The sequence below is a fragment of the Mastigoproctus giganteus genome, chromosome 5, assembly GCF_048544385.1.
Source record: "Mastigoproctus giganteus isolate SK-2022 chromosome 5, ASM4854438v1, whole genome shotgun sequence".
Classification (NCBI taxonomy): Eukaryota; Metazoa; Arthropoda; class Arachnida; order Uropygi; family Thelyphonidae; genus Mastigoproctus; species Mastigoproctus giganteus.
The window spans coordinates 173,434,788-173,457,759 of record NC_143579.1 but is presented as its reverse complement, the minus strand read 5'-3'; the positions used below and the strand labels follow the sequence as shown (position 1 = coordinate 173,457,759).

General features: G+C 38.3%; 1 protein-coding gene across 1 annotated transcript in view; it reads left to right on the top strand.

Moving 5' to 3' along the window:
- The first annotated feature begins 6,753 nt into the window (after window positions 1-6,753).
- LOC150085853 (ras-like protein family member 10B) overlaps window positions 6,754-22,972 on the top strand; it is an 88,811-nt gene continuing 72,592 nt past the window's right edge. The window contains exon 1 of the mRNA XM_090373537.1: window positions 6,754-6,835. The gene's annotated coding sequence lies outside the window, so the exon portion shown is untranslated. The remainder of the gene's footprint in view (window positions 6,836-22,972) is intronic.

The following is a 22,972-nucleotide window of genomic DNA, read 5'->3' as shown; positions in this document are numbered from 1 at the left end:
TTTGGAAATCCTAAAGGGAATACTTATTTTAAATGTTTTATTCATACAGGAAACTATGAAACTGACTACTAAACAAGCAAATTTTTCTTCTAGCTATACTTTTGGTATCCTCTGGAAAAGGAAGCAGTGTTTTATGGAAAGAACTATGGCTATCTAGCAGAGGATTTTGTTATTTTAGCGTCTGTTACAATTAAATCCTGTAACTTCCACATCGGCCTTCCGTGACCCTCGTATGACACCGCTGGAGGGAACCATTGAAATTTTACTGATCTGCGAATCCGAAAGTTGGTTGGTTGGGGATTTATTTGGTGCACCAGCATCTATGGCCATAGTGCACCAGAATCCGAAAGTTTGTGTAACAAACTTTCGGATTCTGGTGCACTAGAAGAGGAGCAATACTTCTTTCAGATTCTATAAAACAGAGGAAGAATCACTGGACTCTTCTTATCAAGTCGTAAAGCAGCAAATTATTTCGGGGTTTACAGCATGTTACAGCACAGCTCAGTAAATGACTTTTTTTTTTTTTTTAATAATAGAATCCTGAAACTTTTTGATCATACCTCCTATAACCGGTAGCCCCTGGCCGCAGCCAATGACTGGTTTTTGCTTGACTCCCTCCTCAGTTCGCGTAAAATCCTAACCTTTTTTTTTTCTAAACAAAAATGAAAGTCGATTAAAAGCATGACCCCTCTTATGTGTTTCCCCCCCTTCTAATTACAACTATTTTTCTCAGTTGGTCTATTTTAGTTTTTCCTTCACGCAACCTTCTGTTCGTCATGTAACATAAGAGGGGTACCATATACCGAATTTCACCATCTAATGTTCATGCAAATACAGCAGACTTTGAATTTATCGGGATCGGATTAACTGGGACACTTCAAAACTCCAAATTTATGATTTCAAAAACTAGAAATCATAAAATTCAACTAATAACTAGAATAGATATAAACAGATAAACTGCAAGTCGTAAATAAGCGGTGTTATAAGCCATCATTGAGAGATTAGTAAATCTATTATCTTGCAATCCACGCTGTCTTCACATCCGCCGTTCCAAAAAAAAAGGGGGGGGGGGGGACCAAATAAAATAAATAAATAAATTTTCTGTTTATACTCCGGCACGACAACCAAGTCAGTAGAGTTTACAATAAATCGTCAATACAAATATTTATCGTATTTAGTAGTCACGGGCTTGAACCCCGGTTCACTCAAGGAACGTGTGCTATGCACTCCCGCTCCTGACCACTGGGCTACGTGTTTAGTTTGTTTTAGTGCGTCGTGGATGTTGTGTTCCGCCGCACAGCAAAAGGACAGACAAATTTTGTTTCGCTATTTATCAGGGATGTCGGAATTTTTTTTTTTTTTTTATAGTAACTATTTTTTTTTTTTTTTTAGAAATCACGAAGACAATGGGCAAACGCAACAGTTGTGCTTTCAATTAAACAAAAAACTTGAAATTATTCAAAAGTTTGAAAACGGTGCATCCGTTAAATCTCTAAAGAACCATTATAACGTTGGTGACTAAACCATACACGACATTGTAAAAAATAGAGGGAAGCTATTAGATTTAAAATCGACATCGTAAAAAATAAGGGGTAGTGCGTGGCAAGTTTTTTTATCTACTGCAATACTTTTTACGTAGGTTGCTGAACATTTTTCGATACAGTAAGCGCGGGAACACACTATTATCACTTCACCAGACTTCACTCGTATACATATCTAACATTAAATGTTGGGGAGCTATATTTACCAATAGTTTATTGCTCGGAGACGCAGTGTTCTAATTCGCTGTATTCACAAGATAACACGTCTGGCTTCAAGGCCGAATGACATTGTCAGGATCTCAAATTTTTCTGTTCGAACAGAAATTTCGTTAGGCGTGACAAGAGGAAAATGGAGGAAATGCTAATAGAAAATTAAATTAGAAGTAAATAATCTGTTTTCAGTGCACAAGTAGGAATATCCGAAAACAAATAACAACAATATCAAGGACGTTGCTCCTGTGCCTATTCTGAAGCACCCTCCACTTCGACCAGCTACTCGGCATACTCACCGCAAATGTCCAGTCACAGGGACGCTCAAGAATGGCCAAAGGAGGAAAACGGACCAACAGAATTACAAATTGAAAGGACGAACAAGTCGATCATTTCAATTTGCACAACTCATAACAATTTCTTACAAGTTCAATTTTTAGGGTTGAGAAGTAGTTTTTTGTTGTTATTAAATTTCATTAAAAATTTTTGTTTCGTATTTTGACAGAATAAGTCCTTATTCAAAATTAAACTTGCAGTATTTAAAACTTTCCTTTAACATATAACTAATTTTTCTTTACCGCTGATTGAATTTCGAAATTGCGTATTTTGCCCTTGAATATCATCCTTAATTAGAATATACAGTATAGGAAATTAAATTCTTCTTTATTCATCCGTAAGTACATCCTAAAACGATTTTCATCTTCTTCAACTCCTGCAGTAAATGATGGAATTCGCCTTTTTCTGTTCTCTTCCAGTTGATGTGTTCCATTGCGTATTCTTTTGTTTTCTCGTCTATAAGAGAAGCGCAATGCATTTTCTAAATCTTCTTCAAAATCTGAAGAGGAGGATGAACTGTGGCAATTCATTTCGCTTCAGCTTTCCTCAAAGAGAATGACACGTATACAACGTTACAGGTTGCCAGACGTACCCCTTTTGGAAGTATAATAAAATTTCCAGGATACCCTTTTTTAACATTTGAAATGGGGAATGGGGAATTTGAAAAAAAGCAGAAATCATAAAACAACCTGTTCAGATGATTATTAAAGAATTAACTGACGGAAGAAAGAATTAACTGACGATAAAGTTGTTGTTGAAATGCACCCTTAAAGACTAAAAAAACAACATTTTATCCTATTTACAAAGGGGGTTACAGAATATTTATATTATGCTTACTTTGTAACCTTTTACATTCTACTCGACTTCTTTTTTATTTCGTTGTAATGGTTTAAGGCTCAGGCAACAAACTTTTTTTTATTTAAAATTCCCAATATCAATATCGATTTGCTGTATAAAGAATATGTTCTGTTGAAATCATTATTATTATTATTATTATTAGCCATATGGTACAAGGAAGCCTGAGGCTTATGCTGCACCAGCCAAAAAAAAAAAAAAAAAATTCCCGAGTTACCCCCCTGTGTGTGTGTGTGTGTGTGTGTGTGTGTGTGTGTGTGTGTGTGAGAGAGAGAGAGAGAGAGAGAGAGAGAGAGAGAGAAGTAGAAAGGCATCACCAAGAAAGAGAAGAATGATGATATCCAGCTCAGGACCCTGGGTTTGCCAAGCCCATACACCAGATGTGAGCCCCCGGGGAAATTGAGACAAAAGACCTCAAAAATACCACAGATGTTTGGATAAAAATTTTAAATGAGTACGAAGTACGTACAGAAAAAAATATTAATTTTGTTTTTGCTTTGTCTCACTCAAATGCAATGAGTGAGCGAGTATTCAGCTCGATGTTTAACGCGTGAAAAAAGGATAGAAATAAGAATGTTGAAGGAGAACTGTTGCAGAAAACCAATCCCAAAATGTCATGCAAAGAATTTTACGCATGTGCACTAAAAAATGAAAAACTGTTAAAGAAAATTCGCTCAAATATAAAAAGTATTGCTAGGTAAATATTTTCTTTTTGATAAAATAAATCAAGTTTATTGAATGTGTATTGTAAACAATTATGTAAAATATTTGATGTTAATATTTATAAAAGTTTCCTTTAGTGTTTATAACTTTTGCAATAAAATTTTCCGAATTAAACGAATTAAAGCACGGACTATAATTCGGTTAATTTTATTAAAATTCGACTAATTTTGAATTCCACGAACATGTAAAAATCAACAAAGTATAGAAGTAAAATTGGTTGTTATTAAAATTGTTCGGTTTTCTTAAGATATAATGCGAGTACCCCTAAACGAGGAATGAATACCCCAAACATAAGCATAAGTACCTCGAGATCAAATTTTTAATCTGGTCACTTACATTACAGTGACGAGGCTTCTTCTGCGACCGACTTTGCAGTTTACACTAAACAGGGACCACAGAGTACTACTCTGTGACAGGGATATGACGAGATTCACGTGACGTGATAATAGTGTTTCTGCCCCTAAATGACAGTGGTACTAGTAAATCTATCAAGAAAAGCAAAGCGATCGAGTTGGATCAGAAAATTAAAATAATAAAAAAAATGGTCAAACATTAACAACTATCGCGCAGAATTCATATTTGTCAGTGGCAACGGCGAATACGATAAAGGAGAAAGTCAGAGTACGAGAAGAGGTGACGCAATCGGCACTAACGAAGCAACTATAATAACCAAGACTACGAAATACATATCAGTTTTTACAGTACAGTAACATGCGTTTTTTCTTCCTTTTCTTATGTGCCACTCTGGCTACTTCACCGCTGTCCCCAGATGAAGTTTTTAATTGAACTAATTAAAAATATATAATTATTTTTCTTCATTCTTGTGAGGACATGGTGGTTTTTGTAATTTTGGCATATCAGGGATATAGTAGCAATATTTTTTTAAACATTCCCGAGTTACGTAAAACTCGACTTACGTAAGAAGTCCAGGAACTTACCGTATTTTTGGATTAACCGGGAATTTTTTTTTACATCTATCCCGGAAAATAGAGTCTACTGTACGTTAATAACCTCTTTAGAGGGCTGGTATGCTACTAATTTTGATTATATATTCCTTACAAGAACTCATTACCACAAATGAAGTTTATGGCCATCCGCTTATCAATTACGCACACCTGTGAGTCTGTGACCGCTACTTGACCAATTCATGATTAACTGAAGGAGTGCCAACGATTATCATCTACAGAAGTTAGTTATCGTAATCGAGTACCATCGGGTAGATAGTTTGTACAGTCCCCTCCACTCTGCGAGTTTTACACGGAGTCTACGGGTTTAGGAATGCCGTGTTCAGGCTCCGGATTTTAGTGTCAGACCTACGGCTTATAGAATGGTTCAACAAAAATAAAAGTTTCCATTGAGGCGAATGTAATATTGTATAATACTATACAGCTTTTATAGAAAATTACAGAACTATTCAATGCTTGTATTATGTATAATAACGTTTTTAAACTGTTGCTTTGATATGATCTTAAACTAGAAATAGATCTATACAGATGGAAAAACGAGGAGCTATCACAAAAGAAGTCCTTATAGTTATATTTTTCTTAATTCTTCTCCTCTGTGTGCCATCTCCTAACGGAGATCGGCAACCACCACGGCAAACGTCTCTCTGTGTCTGGTAGCTCTGAACAGCTGCTCGATGTTCAGTCCTGTCCAATTCTTAACGTTATCAAGCCACATTGTATGTCTTCTCCCAGGCTTTTCTTCCTTCCATTCTCCCCTCAATAATAAGTTGTGGAATTGCGTATTTGTTGTTCCTCATCAGGTGTCCAAGATACGCCGCTTTTCTTTTCTTTATATCCTTCAGCAATTCCCGGGTCTTTCCAATTCTCTGCAGGATACTCTTATTGATTATTCTTGCTGTCCATGGTATCTTTAGAATTCTTCTGTGCGTCCACATTTCAAATGCTTTAGTTTTTTCGAGGTGTTCGTTTTCAGTGTCTTTCTCGGCACCATACAACAAAACTGACCAATCGTAACATCTCATTATTCGGATTCTAAGGTCCAAGTTTCCATTGCACAATGCAGGTCTTATTTTAAGAAAATACTTTTGAAGAAAAAAAATTCTTAATAAATAACATTGTCATTAAATGTAAATTAATTACTTACAAGTAAGCTAAAAAAAATGTTGTTTTAAAGGGGTTACTTTCACTACCTCCTCACTTCCTAAATATTTTCGGATCAGAGATTTTGAAAAGGTGGTGCTTCTATTAGTTTGGTTATGAGCCATGTTTTGACCTTAAATACAGGTTATCTGACTGCAGTGTTCCCACTGATTCGCGGTGGAATATCTTCGAAGTCAATGCATATAATAATGTATAAAATATTATTTACTCACCTTACCCACAGTTAGCAGATCACACTCAGAATCCCATTTGTCTTATTTAACTGCAATTTGAGCGACAACTCCCCATGGTATCTTGCAATAAAGTGATCACGTACTACGAACGTGGGTGAAGTGAGACTACGAAGGCCGATGGCAATGAGTGAACCGCGGACCTTCCCCCGTGACACATGACGTCACGTCTGTTCAAATAGTTGCACTTTAAACAGTGGAAATGCGAAACACTTCACACACAAGTTAGTAGACTGACCTCAGACGTATTGCGTCATCAAGAATCAGCAGAGTATTCTGTTGTATGAGGTCAGTTCAGCTGCAATGCAGTTTCATTGATCCGGCGAAGTGCCGAAAGTTATATTCCTTTCTCAGTCGTAAAAAGCGAAACGGAAATTCCCACCGGACACTTGGCCGATTAATATTGGCCAGCAGGAAGTTTATCGCTCACACACAACTACCCACTGCTTGTGCATGTGGCATTCTTCACTCTTAGGGTCATTACCTCTCGTTCTTTCTATGGAAGGACAAAAATTCCTCAAGTTATGTCGCGAACAAAAAAAAAAAAAAAATTCCGTGAGCTAACGGAATTGTTTCAGTACACATGGTTTTGTCGACAAAGGTGTGACAAATGAAAATAAGTTCCCTAGAAGTTAATTGCAGTAAATTTAACGAATTCCTGAAAACTTTAATACTGTATACTATATTATGTTCATCATGTCCTGAACTTGAATTAATCCGGCATTCTTTCAGAATTAATCTTGTGTTTATATTGAAAGTTCTGGAACTGTAAAAATGCCACTAAATGTATTGTAGAAACTGAATTCCATACAGGGTGAGAAACTTTTTTTTTTTTTTTTTCTATTCAGTTTCTATCTTTGCCATGTTTCCGGTTTTGACCAAGACAATCCGTTAAACATGGTGAGCAAATATTTGCTCACTTTGTGTAAATCAAATCCATGTAGGAACACATCACTTAGTGTAATGTTATTGTTCCTACATGGCCAGAATAATAAAGTTTCAACTGTTTCAGTGAAATTTTAGTTTCTATAAACATAGATATATATCAGTTTTTGCGTTGCATTAGTACGAAGTAATGCAATGCAAAAACTTTTTTTTTTTTTTTTTGTTAATATGCCTCTCAATTGTGAGGATGTGAAAGATATTTTATTTATAGAAAATTATTTTAAAAAATGCCCATGAAATTATAAATTGTAGATTATTATTTTGAACAAGGTTTCGGTTCCATCATATTTTAAATTAGCATTTATTTTTCTTAGGCCTCTGTAGCCGAGTGGTCAAGCGTGGGATGCACGTACCTTGAGTAAATGTATACGGTGTTGTTTCTTGTATTCCCTCTACCTTGTGAACTCCTTTGGTCGTCGCGGAGTATAAACAGAAAATGTATTTATTTATGATGTATTTAATTTATATATTACCCTCTTCCATTGAAAACTTCCCTCGCGTGTGTCCAGTATTTTTATGGAAGCCACCCAACAAGTCTACTCTGAGTGAACACAATCCGGCACTTACGTCAACGGTCGCATTTGTCTTTAAGAATCTATGCAAAAAAAAAAAAAAAAAAAAAAAGGGCCACATTTCTCGCTTTACAAAATGCTCACAGGTTTGTGTTGCCCTGTAATTTCTTTTTTGCAGGCAGCGAGATTTAAACTGCGTAGATAATCATATTAAATGTATTGGTTTCTCTTGTTACCTCTCTAACATGCATGTGTAGAAAACGGCCATTCAATAAATCCAGAGAAGTCTTGCTACTGTGTGAGTACCAACCCCCAAATCCCAGTCAATATCTGGAAAGTTTAAATAGTAATAGTATTCGCCATATAGTGCAAGGAAGCCAAAAAAAAAAAAAAAAAAAAAAAACCCAAGTAGATAAGAAAATACAACTTATATGCTTCCCTCCTCACTCAGGTAACTGTCCAGTTGATCTGCGAATTCAGTCAAACTGTCAGCCTAAACTACCTGCGTGGGCAAGTTTTTCTAACGATCAACGACTCTCTGGCTAAAGGAAAACTTCCTATAATCTAAACTACACCTTAACCCCTGCAATTTGCATTTATGGCTCCTAGTTCTAGAATTCTTTATAACAGTGAGAATTCCGCCCTCGTTCATTTTACTAATCCCTCTCAGAGCCTTATAAACCTCAATCAGGTCACCTCTGAGGTGCCTGGTTGCCAAACTCTGTAGCCCACATAATCGGAGTCATTCCTCATACGGCCGTCCTTCTGCCGATCTCACCATTCGAGTTGCCCGTCTTTGGACCCATTCAGGAAGCTCAATGTCTTTTTTCAGATGAGGTCTCCATACTTCAACACAGTATTCCAAATGTGGTCTTACAATTGCCTTATACAGTGGGATTATGACCTCCCTGGCTCTACTGGATAACGTTCGATAAGTCATCGATACGACACCATAGGCTTTTCTGGCTTTTCACTGTTCAGAAAACTTCTTATCTTCCCGTATTGTAACTCACAGATCCTTTCCTCCACTGTTTTTAATTCAACCCCACCAAGTGTACAATTTATTTGGGGATTGCTGTTTCCCAAGCATTAAAACATAGCTTCCACTTCTCTAACCATCTTTGAAGTCTGTTCAAATCATTTTGAAGGAGCGCTGCTTGGCACTGATCATTAACGACTCTGCCAATCTTTACGTCATTTGCAAATTTTGACATCACGCCTTCTATCCTTTCGTCGATATCATTTATGAAAATGAGAAACAACAGAATTCCAAGAACCGATCCTTGAGGAACCCCCTCCTGACGTTATACCAATCTGAAAAATATCCATTAATCACAACCCTCTGCCTTCTACCCTGCAGCCACCCAGAAACCAATCTTAGCAGTAATCCCAGCCTGTTCTAACTTATGCAGTAACCTCTCATGAAGGACAAAGTCAAAGGCTTTGTTAAAATCATCCAAATAAAGTATGTCGAAATTGTTCCCTAAATCCAGCTCATGAGTAACTGTGTCAAAATAGCCTACTAAATTATATAAACATGATTTTCCCTTAACAAAAACATGTTGTGTGTCCTTCAGAATTCCATATCTATCTAAATGTCCCTGGATTGCACTCTTAATCATTGCCTGTAAAATTTTTCTTACCACTGAAGTTCTTCTAGTTACCAACTTCACCCTTAGACCCGCTTTTGTGTATTCGCGATACATTGGCACTTTTCCAATCCAAAGAGATCTTCACTGAGTCCAAAGATGCTCTCATAATTAACCTCAATGATTCAATCACTCCGTGGCGGCCTCCCTCAAAATTACAGGGTATATGCTATTAACTCCGGGAGCCTTACTTGCCTTTATGCTTAAAAGTTCTTCTAATAAACAATCATCTGTAATTATGACATCACTAATTTCCCTTTGCAACAAGTTGCCCTGGTATTTGCGCAACTTTAAAACAGATGGCGTTGTAACAAGGTTAAGTGGCACTTGTTCAGAACAGGAGACAGCTGTGATAGCGTGTTTCAGGACTAACTGGTTCCTCGACAGATATTAGGTGGTTAGTAGTGGTAACATGCGAGCAAAACAGTTGTTTGTGTGGGCTGCCATATGGCATACGAAATCAGGGTTTTCAAAATTAATATAGCTAAAGTTATATTACAACTTTGAAAACTTTTATGTTATCACTAAAGTCCACCTGCTATCTAATGAGGGACCAGTTAGTCTTGAAAGAGGCTGCCATAGCAGTCACATCTTTTTGAACAAATGGCCCAGTAACGTTTTGACAAAGCCATCTGTTTGAAAGTATTGCAATACCAGGTCAATGCAACGCGATACATAGACAGGTTTGTTTTGCTGTGGAAATTAGACTATTACATTATTTTGCAATAATTTAATTATTTCAAAATAAAATTAATTATTGCAAAACAAAAAAGCATTCCACAATAATTTTTAATATAGTGTTTAAATCCTGCTGGCTGAAAAAAACCCCAGATAAATGGACAATGCTGGAAACATCTTATAATTTCTTCTTGCGTAAGCCAGTAACCAATTTGAAAATGCCCACTATGAGCACAGGTGGAAAAATTTAGGCTTCATTAAATCTGTAGCTGATCCCTAAACGGCGACTTACTGACGCTCACAAACAATAGATTTAATTCCACACAACCAAAGTTTTTTAGCTGTCACAACTAGTCACACAGCTCATCAGTGCACAGCTAAAGTAGGGAGAAAAACAATAGGTAGCTGAGGATCACGTACGTTGCTTCCCATCCCTTAGTAACTCAATGAAAGAGAAAGCCCAGTAAGTGGTTCACTGCCTGTGGTGTTCCTCTCTGCTATAGTTACAAGAAATTAATTTAATTCCATCATGGTACATCATGAAAAGCATAATGTAATGTGAAAGTGATAAAGATTTTCATGTTATAATATTTTTTTTCTTAAAAAGAATAGTTAATTTGTTTTCGTATTCTCCATTGCGAAAGTTTTTTTTTTTTTCTCTGAAAGACATCCATTAATATTTTGACAACATTTGTTGTGATTGTGTTTGTCATTTGGTCACATTTAAGAAACTGAACTTGTTATATACATTTTTATCCCTATTATTATTTTTTTTAATCATTATAAAAAAAAAAAAAGTGCAGCCATTTATCGATCCACTGCAGGATGGAACCCTCTTCAGCGATTTATGTTAGGGAAATGGACCATAATCTGCCACGCTTGTCCAGTGCTGGTTAGCAGATCGACCGTATTTAGCAGTCAAGGCTTGAATCCCCGTCTATTCAAAGAGCTTGTGCTACTGCATTTCTTCTCTTGACTACTCGGCTATGGAGGCCACAAGACCACCACTACTACATGCAAAAAAAAAAAAAAAAAAAAATCCAGTAAACTCTTTAAAATCCGGAACGTTCGGGGGTTGAGAGGTACTGAATTTTACGGAGAAGTTTACCTAGTAATAGAGCAGTTTGAGAGGGGCACATTTCAATGAATATTAACGCTAACAACGAAACTTATTTACGTATGTAAACGTTTATAATGACTACTACTAATTATTTATATCTCTTATATGTATATATGAGCTTCATAAGCAACACCACGTTCACGAATCTTACATAACAATACATGTGAAGTGTGCACGGACTGTCTAAGGCTAACAATGCTGCAATAGGTGGTATTAAATGTGCATTAAAACACATTTAATCTATGAATTTATTTTTTCCATACAAATTGTGTTTAAAAAAAAAAAAGAAATAATAATTGCTGGATTTCTATTTATCTGACTGTAATGAAATTGGGATGGCCCGGCAAATATTTCTATATGAACCAAATATAAAATTTCACGAAAATACATCCACTAAGAGTCCCTCTGTTACATGCGGATGGACGGACGGACAGGGTGCAGACAGTAGGCGCTTATGCGTATTTGCCAACGCGCCTAACAATGAAATTTTTGAGGAGTAAATGCTCATTCAGAGCGGAAGTGAAATGTAATAAAAACAAAAGTTGGAATGTTTTTTCCTCTGAGTTGCGCGGAAAGAGTAGCTTGAGCCACTTTATTAAGAAACAAATTACATTTTTCTCGCAGAAATTAATATCCTAGCCCATCAAGGGCGGACAAAATGACGTATTCAGTTCCTTCCTTCAGCCTGACTCATCTTCCATGTAAGGGCACGTGTGAAGCTGGTACTTAGAAGAAGGAAGGACATCCGCTGGCTCTGTAGTTGTGGCCCTACAAAAACAGACCTGATCATGCAGGTGGGTTATGTGAGTAAATAAAACTCGCATAACCCACTTCTAAAGTGTGACCAGATCCTTACTATTCCAATGCGGGACATCGATTTTACAATCACCCCCCTAAAACAATATATTTTAATTTTTTTTATGTATAAAAAAATATTCACATACAAAATATAAATCAAATACATATACTCCTTTGAACTAAACTTATAAAATAAAATATTACATTTCTTAAATTAAAAAAAACAACAAATATAGCCTATATATTTTTTTTTCATATATTTGTTTTTATATATTTTTATTATTATTATTTCTGTGAAATAATAATAATAAAAATACATACTTCTTTTAACACTTACGATTGCCACAAAACCATTCTATCGTGTGTGTGTGTGTGTGTTAATATCAAAATACGAGGGTAGTCAAAAACTTTTGTGAACGGAGCATAAAAGACATAGGTACAAAATTCAATGTCTCATCCCCCCAATGTATTTCATCTCGAAGTTCAATGCTCTTATCGTATTTAATATTCAAAGAGTTTAATTTATTTTCCTAAAAAAAAAAAAAAAAAATTCTTCTAGTTGGGAATGGACATCTTGCCAGGCTTCCACACCTGCTTTTAGCTCTTCATCATCTTTAAAATAAGTTTTAAAAAGATGAAACTTGGTTTCTGAACAAATAATAGTCACTTGTGACCAGATCTGAACTGTACAGAGGGGAGATTTAATTGTTCAATGCGCATTCATAAATTTTAGTGTATGCAACCTGGACTTTGTGCATTGTCATGGACATACAAAACCCCATAATCCAACTAATATTATCTACTGTGCGGAACAATTAATTTTCTTTCTTGCTACGAGTGCGACTTTTGAATAAGAAAAATTTTCACCAGAAATCATCTGGCAGAGCGAGACTGCATATCACCAATTCATGACTCATGTCAAACAGCATAAGTCAAGAATCGTTGATTAATGCACAGTCCACTGTTTACCAAAGAGCGTGGGACTGCAAATAGTATGGAACAAGGAAGTTCTGAAAGAAGCGCCATAAAAATACTTGAAGTGTAAAGAAAGGGGTGCATTTTGCGTTTTAAAGTGAACGTATCTGATAACCTAAGTAAACAGAGGGCTGTTGAATAATGAGAAACTCGAGAAGTTGCCACAGTATTCATTTCTTTCTTTACTTCAAATCACCCGTTAATATTAACACTTCCGTTTAAAGCACAACAGCTTTAATAAACAGTAAAGGAAAGCAAACACAGAGATAGGCATAGGAAAATATATTTTGAAGGTGCTGTCGAATTCATGAGGGGGTGACAGTGACGTAAGTGCGCAGATACATACTGGTCGAAACGTCTGAGATCTTGTAAGAATGCCAGATTGAGCAACATAGAAAGCTGATGATGAGCTGCAAACACTGTTGTTTGTATAATCGTGTTATTCGAATTATAGATTAAAACGTGCACAAATCTTAAAGAAAATAAGAAAAAATGTGTATAACATGTCTATTTCGATACAGTATAAGAAAACCTCTTGTATACATATAAGAAAATCTGTTGTATAACCTGTCTTATATCCATACAGTATAATGATTTTTACTCCAATCAAACAAGAGGATAATGAAATACAAATTTATTCGAATGGATACGAATGTTCATAATGTAAGTCCACGCCATTCCATTTCTTTTCCATCCTAAAATAACATGTAGTAATAGTAATAGCGATATAATGCAAGCCTGTGGCAAAAGCCTATGACTTTTGCTGCACCCTTTTGTGCACCAACAAAAAAAAAAAAAAAAAAAAAACCAAGTAGATAAGAAAACAAATTATATGCCTCCCTCCTCACACAGGAAAGTATCCTTTGAATTTATTCAAACTGTCAGCCTCGACTACCTGGGAGAGAAACTTCTTCCAGCTATCGACTCGCTGGCTAAAAGAAACTTCCTACAATCTAATTTAAACCTCAAGCCCTTTGTATTAAGACAGTCACAGACAGAACAAATGCGAATTAATGCAAAGAAAACTGTGACGTAAGTGATGACGTGTTACCTCTTTGAGTATAAAAACTTCGTAGGCTATTCGATTGCAGTAATCTGAAGCCAGAATGAGGGAACCGCGTGATCCATCATTGTGGGCGCACGTTTAGCAGGAACCACGATTCAAGAAATGAAAAACATAACTGGTTTCTCAAAAGCATCAACCTCAGAGGTTTTTAATTACTGGAAAGCAAGCGGTTCTTTCACATCTCAATGGTGTAAATGTAGCAGAAAAACAATACATCAAGAGCGAAGCTGTCGTACTCAAAGGAAGACTGCATAAAAAAAAAAAGGGCATCCAGTGTTCAGCAAATAACGTGTGAATTCAACCAAGTCCAGAAATGCCCTGTTTCGACCCTTACTATGCGCAGATATTTGAAGAAATTGAGTAATGGAAGTCGTCTGCCTATTCGGAAGCCACTTATTTCAGAGAAAAACAAAAATCCGCTTGCAGTGGTGCCGAAATCGTGATTGGACATGGTGTAAAGCAGCTCCAGAGGTTTCCCCTATGTTGGAGCACCTGAGTTGGGGCTCTATCCCACACTGGCTAAGGGGCAAGCCCTGTGACGCTAGCATCCGACACCACGCCGGGTAACTAGCAACGGCATGGTGTCTGCTTGGATAGGCAGAGTGCCACTATGGCCATCATCCATTCGGGGGGCAAGGGGGAAGGCAGGCAATTTTAACCACTCATAATCCTCATTCACTTTTTGCTCTCATTCTGGTTTTATAATTTTTTTTTTTCTTACATTTTATACTGTCATTGTGCTTTTCTTACATTTTCTGTTAGGTTATAAATTTTTCCTCCACAGATCAATCTTCTTTCTCACACCGGGGGGGGGGGGGGGTTTGCAGTGGTGTGTAGTGTACTTACTATACTAAACATCTAATAATTAAAATTAAGTAGCTAAAGACTAAGGATTAGTGAATACTTAAATTAGTTAATATGTGGTTTGCGCCCTTTCACACTGGCAGACACTTTTATTTATTCTGCTGGCATTTGTCTCATTTATTCAGTTCTTTCTAACTGTACTGCTCGTCCCGGGCACTTCAATTTACTAATACTTTTCAGTTAAAGCGCGGGCCCCGCTGCAGATCTTGCAAGCCAGGGTGGATGCTGTGTGTGTGTGTTGTTGTTGTTAGTATATAGTTGAGATTGTGTCAGTATTTCTAGTAAATACAGGGTGATTCACTACAAGTGCGACAAACTTGCAGGAGGTGTAGGGGGCACAAAGACGAATCGGAATCACATAGCATTGCAGGGTCCGAAATGTCTTCGTCATGCGGTAGAGGACGTTGAACGGGAGGTCGCGTGAACAGCGATCCCGCTGGAAGTCAGCATTTGCGAACCGTTTCTGTTGAAGAAACCAAATAGCAAAAGGCCTCCGGAGTGGATAATCCGCAGGCTCCAATTATTGGACGCGTTACAGATGGTATGAACTCATTTGGTTTGTTGACAGTATCCTCCATACAGTGGATTGGAAAATACCCAATCGTTGGCCTATCGCTCGAGGCCAACGATTACTCGTACTCAGATTGCCTTCTGCAAGACGTATAACATTCTCCTCATTGTCTGGCATCCTCGTCGTTCGCTCTCGATTCATGGTACCTCTCGTGAAACAACCAGTCTCACGTAACCTTCTGTGCACACGTGCGAAAATCGTATGACAGGAGCACGCCTGTGCTGGAAACGTTCCTGGTACAAGCGTAGAGCGGCGCGCCCGTTACAGTCCACAGCTCCATACGCGAGGTGCATGTCGACCAGTTCAACGTTTGAATACTCGTCCATCGTACTGCCTCGGGATACGGTTCGCAAATGCTGACTTCCAGCGGGATCGCTGTTCACGCGACCTCCCGTTCAACGTCCTCTACAGCATGACGAAGGCATTTCAGACCCTGCAATGCTATGTGATTCCGATTCGTCTTTGTGCCCCCTACACCTCCTGCAAATTTGTTGCACTGGTAGTGAATCACCCTGTATATTGTGAACGATGCATTCTTGCAGGCAATATCATTCATCCTCCACTCACCCCCATTTACCGTAACACTCTCTCTTGCTCCTTTGCTGGGTCTCTTTCTCACCGAAACTAACATTCATTCCCTTTTACCACAATTTCTATTTCACTCTATCATTCAGTGCCCAGCTCATCCACTCTCTCTTTCACACTTTTTCATTATTTTCTTTCATTCATTCTTCTTTTATTTTACATTTCATCCCCTTGCTGCTAGCTTACTAATACTGTATTTTCCAACTAAGCTGCTTCCCTGGCTGCCTGTACCTTTCCCTCACCTACATGTTTATTTGTTTGGTGTGGGAGTCCCAAGTCCCCCACTAGTGACAGGGTAGACCTAGGGGAAGCCCTAGTCAATCCATTTTAGTCAAATTTGGGTATCTGTCAGGGAGCTGATACAGCTACCACATCAGTTTAAATGTCATCATCTGGGCCTGGTGAGAGACATGGGCACTTTGGCTATGAAATGTTGTTTTGCTGTGGGAGCTGCAAGGTCCGTCTGGATGTTTCTACATATTTCAAATACTCTTTGTGTGAAGCTTGTGAGAGCTTTATAATTATTTTCTTCTATTATAAATAAGTGTTCTTGTCCCCTGAGTAGGGAATAAATTTCTGCTATTAGTTGGGTTCTCGGTATATCATAAATTATTCATTCATAGAGAATGTGTGTCCAGTCTTCACTTTCGCCACGGTTTGGGTCATCAGCCAGCCCTAAGGAGGTTAATTTCGCCTTTAGAAAGCCGTGACCTGTCATTATAAATGTATCATAAAGTCCAAGGCGAATTACTTTGGTGGTTTTGGGCTAACCATTGCCACCTGTGCAGAAACCTTTTGGTAACCAGACCTCTAGTTTCCTGCTCCCAATTTGTTTGCCATAGCTGATGGAGCTTTGTGGCTATTCTCTTTCTTTCAGCCTTGATGGTATTGGCTGTGTCACTATCCCCAGAAATTCTCTGAGTATGCCCTTCTTAAGTACTCAGGCGTATGTACGCCTTCTTAGGCGTACATAGCAAGGTTTTTCTGCCCAGAAACTGGGGTTTTCTAGTCCAGCAAAACAGGAAAATCGACCACAGGACACACGCAATTTATAGACACAAATACGGGTTAATGTATTCAATTACGGGCAACCCTAAAATAATAATAATAATAAAAATATGGCCGTGCAGGTAAACCACGCACCGGCTCCATAGGTGATGACAAGCAAAAACACTGCTCTGTATATGATTGCCAGGGTCCTTCTTTTGAGCCCCCAGTCAGCCCTATTGATCCTGGCAATCATGCCTGCGTAGTTTCTCACTTTTTTTTGGCCAAGTATGCCAAATGGGGATAAAAAGTTAATTTTGAGTCAAAAATAACCCCTAGGTATTTTAGTTCTGATAACATTTTTACAAGAAGAAGAGAATACAACGGAGCCAGTGGAAGCAGTAATTAAAATAAATAAGTTTTAATACAACAAGTAGCTTTCAGGGTGACGAATTCCTTCCTCAGCAAGAAAGATACATACATACAGAAATGCAAACATAACATAAAACGTTAGGAATGGAATAAATTGTACTAAATATGTTGTGCGCGATCAGATGACTGGAAGAGCGCGTACATGAATGCGAGAGTGTTCGGTCATTCACTAGGCCAGATCAGGCGATTGTTGTTGGTGCACGGCGCGCATATGGGATTGCTGCCAGCGTTTATCGTGTTTCGAAACTACCGACTCCAAAATTGAGTGTAGTCTTGTACTTCTACTGCGATTTAAAACTTTGTGACAGCTGGATATATTTAGGGACTCTAACCATAGGCAGTGATAGTAGTGTTGAGATTGGTGGATCAGCTCACTATCGCGCCTGGCGTAGAGGTCATGATGAGTTGACCAAAAATGTTCTGCGATTTCAGATTGTTCAGAGTCACCCAAGCAGATGGACTTGTCATGTTCTGCGAGAAGGTCCTGAAGACGTCTGGAGCTTTCCCCTACATAGCAGCTGCCACAATCATGGCAAGTATTGTAATCCGGTATACAATGCCGCTGTGTAAGAGAGGGGCGATGGGCGTTTTTAATCTGGAGACCAGCGACCGTAAACTCCTACCAGGAAGTTGTATACATTTCATGTGGTGCTCACGCAGGATCTTAGAAATCTGGTCTGAGGTGTCCATGTAATACGGAATATAAGAAATAGGTACACTGTCACTGTCGCGAGGAGACGAGGGCCTCGGATGAGTTGCAAGCTCTTGTGCTTGAAATAAGCACCTTTCTAACACACGGGCTGGGTATCCACAATTGTTGAGGACAGCTTTTACTCTAGAAACCTCGGTGCGTCTGGCTTCCTCTGAGCTGGAATGGCTCCAAGCTCGAGAGAGTGTGAAGTGCTGTTTAGATGACAAGGGGCATGGGCTGAACTGTAGTTCGTGAATTGCACACATCACATTGATTTCTGGTATACTGAGGTTTCCAGACGAGAGCCAACTGATCTCAACAAAACATTTAGGAAAGGAAGTGTCCAATTTGCTTTCAATTCCAAAGTGAACTGGATGAAGGGGGGATAGGAAGTTGAGGTACTCTAACAGCGGCGCATCCGAACCTCGAGGGATGACGGTGAAAATATCATCCACATACCTGCATCACATGGTGATTGGTACTGGCGGGTTCAGGAATTTGCGTTCCTCTAACTCCTCCATTGTGATGTTGGCAATGACAGAGCTGACAGGGGTGCCCATAGCCGTACCGTACATCTGTTTGTAGAGAGAATCGCCAAATGTGATGACACTGCCTGACAAACACATGTTAAGGGCGACACAAATATCTTCCCTAGATAGTGTTGTTCTATCCGATAGGCTGAGGTAGTTCTCTAAAAGCTGTCTGGCACATACGATGGCCTGTTGGACTGGAATGGAGGTAAATAGAAAGACATCAAAGGACGCCATGATCTCGTCGTCAGGAACTGTAAGGTGTTTGATGAGGTGAAGGAACTCCTCACTGTTGGAGACAGTGTGGACAGTATTTCCCACTAGGGGCGTTAGGAGACGGGCGACATGTTTTGATAGCTTGTAGGTTGGCGAATTGCGACAGGAGATGATGGGCTGGAGAGGGACGCCTGGCTTATTCATCTTTGGCAGGCCGTAAAATTGCGGGAGCTGACAGCCCGTGGCATGCAACTGCCAACGCGATTTGAACCACTCGTAAACCAACTTGTTAACCTTTCACTCTAGTCGCCCCAAGACTTTGATGGGTGGATCACGTACAGGTTCGTAGACATTACGATCGAGCAGGAGGGCGAGAGCCTTGTTCAAATACTCCGAACGATCCAATACAACCATGCGGTGACCCTTGTTGGCGGGAAGGACGATAGTGTTGTCTTTCTCGATGGAGTTAAGAGCAGCGTGTTGTCGGTGGCTGAGGCTGAGGTTAGCAGGCCGTGCACGCGGAAGAACAGAAGCCATCCTGAGCGAATGTCATTAGTAGTCTCTTCAGGGAGGTGGGCTAAGGATGCTTCCACTCCCATGGCAATTTCCGTGATTGGCGGTCTCAACGGTAGAATGGCGAACTTCATACCGGAGGCGAGAAGATCGGTCTGATTGGAGGTCAATTGTTTGCTGCTAAGATTCAGGAAAAAAATTAGCGTTGTCAGTAGGATGCGTGTGCGTTCTTGAAGAGAGTCTCTCTGATTAGGTTAAGGAACTTACGTTGCTGGCGAGAGTGGTAAGCGTCTGACACACGGTTAGCCTGGCCGCAAAGAGTGTAATTTAACCTTGAGAATGCTGATGGGGAGATCAAAAGTTTTATGTTATGTTTGCATTTCTGTATGTAGTACCTTTCTTGCTGAGGAAGGGGTTCGTCACCCTTAAAGCTACTTGTCATATTAAAACTTATTTATTTTAGTTACTGCTTCCACTGGCTCTACTATATTCTCTTCTTCTAAACCATGGAAACCAGTGCCACAGGCCCATTCTATTTCACCATTTTTACAGTTTTTCCATTAATTTTAATTTGAGAGGGGTCTCCTTAGGTTTCCTGGACAGTAGAACAATGGTAGAAAGTCACGTGGTCAGACGAATCACGAGAGAATCTCACGAAGCCATGAATCCTGCTTGTCTTGCTAAGAAAACCCAAGCATCTAGGTGGCATCATGATAGGTAAAATGTTTTAGTTGGCATGAACTGGGTCCGTTGATACCGGTGGAATGTCAATGTCATCCAGTGGGTACCTGAATTTTGTATCGCACATACTTCATCCTGCAATGTTATACTTTTATCCTAGAGGTGATGACCATTTTATGCATGACAATGCAACGCTGCATCTTGCCAGAATCGTGCAAGAATGGTTGGGAAAACATGACACGGATTTCATCATCTTCCCCCCCCCCCACGTTCACCTGACTCAATCCTATTGAGAGTGTATGAAGAGAGCTATTCGGCAACGAAGCCCTTTTCTTTAAACTTCGTTACATCTGCGCGATATTTTGCTGGGAGAATTGTTACAAGAATGGTTAGACCAAAACGCACTCAAAACCTTATAGAATCTATGGTGCCCTGCACACTTACTGTTATTCGAAACAAAAGAGGCCCGATTCGATATTGACTAAAGGTTCGTATTTTTTTGGCCAGTGTGTGTAATTTTCCTATATATTACTATATGATGAAGACTAGATCTGAGCTGCTGACTCGGTTAGCAACAGAATTACTGCCTAGAACTCCAACTGTAGTTACGGGTGAGTTCAACTTTCCGATTCCTAAGCATGAGGATACTCTTGCGGGACTTGAGGTCACTCTTCGAACCTTTGCCCTTACACGGTTTTTGGCGTCGGGAACTAGTGGAGGTTAAGCGTTTGACCTAATATTCCATAACCTACTAGACAAAACTATTAGCAATTTCCAATTTCAATCGGATCACCTGCCAATTGCATGTCACTTATCCATACATGGCAATTCCTCTCAGGTACCTGATGAGTATGCTGCTGAACTGCCAAGGGTTTCCTTCTCTACTAAATATCTGAAGCTGGACATCGTTTTGCAGTGCTTGAACGGATTTGACTGGGGATGCCTCTATTCTGAGTCGATAGAGGATGTCATTATGATCTTATCTGAACAATTGAAACTAATTGCACTCCGTGGTGTAGCCAAGAAAGCAGGATTTATAGCAGGTCGAATCGGTGTTCTAATAAGGAAACCAAGCTGGCCTTCATTTTCTTGCCATTTCCTGGCCTACCGGAAATGGCAGAAATCACAACTTTCCTCAGACCTTGCCATCTTTAAAAATGATAGAGCTTGCTTCCCGAAAAAGAAAAGGCAAATCCTAAGCCAAGTTGTTCTCGATCGGTTGTAGAGAGGTAGAAAGATTCTTTCACCTCATACAAATTATCATGTCATTGACCAAAAGCTTGTCACTATGTCCATTCCTGGACATAGTGACAAGCTTTTGTCACTGGACACTGATTACTCCTTACAGAATGATTTTCAGCTCGATTTTTTGCCTTACAAACCTAGTACAGGAGAAAACGTTTTATGCCGGAATTTCTTATCCGGGTTCTACTGTACATATTATTTATTTGTTTAATGTGAATAAACATAGGAGTGCGCACAGAGGGTCCGAGTGGGGCATGGTCCCGCCTGAAATCTTGAAGGGAGCCTCACGTGTCAAACATTTTTGTTAAATCATAAAAAAAAAACATATTGTTGAATTTTAAAACTAAAGAATTAAAATAAATGAATATTTTAATAAAAAAAATAGTTATTGTTTATTTTATTCATGTTTTTTATGTGTAAAGCATATTCCGATATTTGAATTTCCGCGCTATATTGGATTCTGGTAGCCTCCAGAATGCAATATATCGTTACTGTTCGCAGCGCCTCCCCTCGCTAAACGAGTAAACAACGCTTTTCATATACAGTACTGAATTCGCGGAAGATCTCGGTAATCGCGAAAGGTAGGGGTTCACAAATGAGTTTAAAATAATGAATAAGCCAAAATTCCAGCCAGCGGGTGGTTAATTGCTGGAACAAACTTCTATCTGTCGTTGTGGAAGTTTATAGGTTAAATAAATTTAAGGAGGAAAGGACAAACGTTTAGAGGGAATGGTCGAGTAAATTTTTTTTTTTTTTTGGCTGATGCTGCATGAGCTCATATGCTTTCTTTCTTGAATCACATGCCACTATTACTACTACTATTAAGAAGCATCATGACGCAAGAACGGTTGTACTACTTATTGCTTTCATATGTGGAACAGGATTTAACTGCTGCAGTCACTGTAGAAGAAGTAATTGACGAATTCGTCGCCTTTGTTCCTTTTGAATGTAGAATATTTTTATTATAATAAATAAATAAATAGACCTAAAAACATTGTAAACCTAAAAAGGTTGAATATTTATTAGTTACGAACAATTATAATGTATATGTTTTTAAATAAATTATTATATAAATTTATTTTTTAAACAAATAAAAGTTTTAATATATATACAAAATTCTATTTATAAAAATATATTTATTTAAAAGTAAAATATTTTATTTTTTATGGGGGGGGGGGACAAAATGGGGTTAGCGGCTCTTCTTGTTTTAGGCTGCGCACACCTATGTGAATAAACAAATATTATTTATTAAATAAATAAAATTGTAAATATGTAAAGAGCCAGCCAATAGATGGCGCCACTCATAAATATTTATATTTGGGGATATACTTTGTATCAGTTGTTTTCGACCTTTTTTTTTAACAACTGCATCCCTAAGTAATTTATTTATATATATGTTCAATATGTTGCATTATTACTTTAATTATCTTTCTTTCTTTTGATTTTAAATTTTTAACTACTTTTATGGTTTAGATTCAAAATATTTAATCTCTAAATTTATTACTATATTATCATTTTATATAACTTAGCAGAGCTGGATATCATCGTTCTTCTTTTTCTTGGTGATTCCCTTTCACTTCTCTCTCTCGAGGTAATTCGGAAATTTCTTTTCTTTTTTTTTTTTTTTTTTTTTTTTTGGCTGGTGCAGCATAAGCCTCAGGCTTCCTTGTACCATATGGTTAATGATAATAATAATAATAATATTGATCATTACAGAAACAGAGAACTCCTTGTCGTTTTTTGTCTTTAGTCTGAGCGGTTGGCCCCAGACGAAGTCATCTAGATTGTGGATAAATAGCGATAAGTTTTGTATATATTTTAATTTATATTCTCTTCTTTCCCCGTTTTAAACACATTATCCCTTGAGTTTTCTATAAATATATCTTGGTATAT